Source organism: Belonocnema kinseyi, chromosome 7 (assembly GCF_010883055.1).
Source record: "Belonocnema kinseyi isolate 2016_QV_RU_SX_M_011 chromosome 7, B_treatae_v1, whole genome shotgun sequence".
Classification (NCBI taxonomy): Eukaryota; Metazoa; Arthropoda; class Insecta; order Hymenoptera; family Cynipidae; genus Belonocnema; species Belonocnema kinseyi.
In genome coordinates, this window is record NC_046663.1 from 1,974,336 (window position 1) to 1,975,599 (window position 1,264).

A 1,264-nucleotide genomic window follows, 5' to 3' on the forward strand; every position below is an offset into this window, starting at 1 on the left:
CATACATAATCATAACTGTTTTTCTCCTTGTTCTCCTTGTGCCCCTTTTCCAGCTATTCAAATCCACAGACCTAATAATAAGCGGTCCAACATCCTGATGCCCCATTTCAACCTCAGTAAATCTTTATACCTAATTATAAGCGGGTTTCCCTCTTCCCCATGGTGCCCCTTTTCCAGATAATTTGAGCCCACGGGCGTGATTATAAATATTCTCGACATCAGTGCCTCTTTTTCATCTCTCCTAGTCTCCATATATAATTTTAAGTGTTTTCGCCTCCCCCCCCTAACCTCCTCCTGGTGCCCCCTTTTCAGCTATTTAAGTGCACAGGCATAATCATAAACGCCTCCTCCTGGAGGCCCTTTTGCAGCCCTCCAATTCCCCATACATAATTATTAGTATTCTCCTCTTTCTCGTCCTCCTGGTTCCCCGTTTCCAGCTTTCCAAACTCTCATATATAATCATAAACGTTCGCATCGTCCCGGTACTCCTTTTCCAGCTCTCCAAATCCTCATACATAAATATAAGTGCCCCTCTTCCTCACGATGCCCCTTTTCCAGCTCTTCAAGTCTTCACATATAATGTCAACTAATCTCCTCTTCCTGGAGCCCCATTTACAGCTCACCAAACCCTCAAAGTGTCCATAATAATAAGTGTGCTTTTCCTCCTCCGGATCCTTACCCTGGTTCCCTTTTGCCAGCTCTTTAAATCTACAGACATAATCATAAGTGCTCTTCTCTTCCGAGTGCCCCATTTATAGCTCTCCTAACCCTTATACATAATCATGTGTGCTTTCCTCAGCCTCCTCCTGCTGCCCATTTTCAGCTATTTAAGCCTGCAGACATGATCGTAAGCGCTCTTTTTTTCTAGTGTTTCATTTATAGCTTTCCAAAGCTTTATAATAATATAATAATAATTATTTATTATTTATTAATAATAGGTTCCCTCCTACTCCCGGTGCCCCTTTTCTAGATATCAAGTAACCCAGACATAATCAGAAGAGTCCTTCTGTCAACAGTGTCTGATTAGTGCCCATTAGTGCCCCTTTTACAGCTCTACAAAGCTCCATACATAATAATAATTTCCCCCCTCCTGTTCCTCCGCATTGTTCCCTTTTCATAGATCTCAAATATCCATACATAATCTTAAGGGCCCTTCTTTTCCCAGTTTCCATTTTAAAACTCTCCAAACTCACATAATAATAATAAGTATCCGTCTACTCCTCCTCCTCATCATCATCCTCCTCCTCCTCCTCTTCCTCCTGGT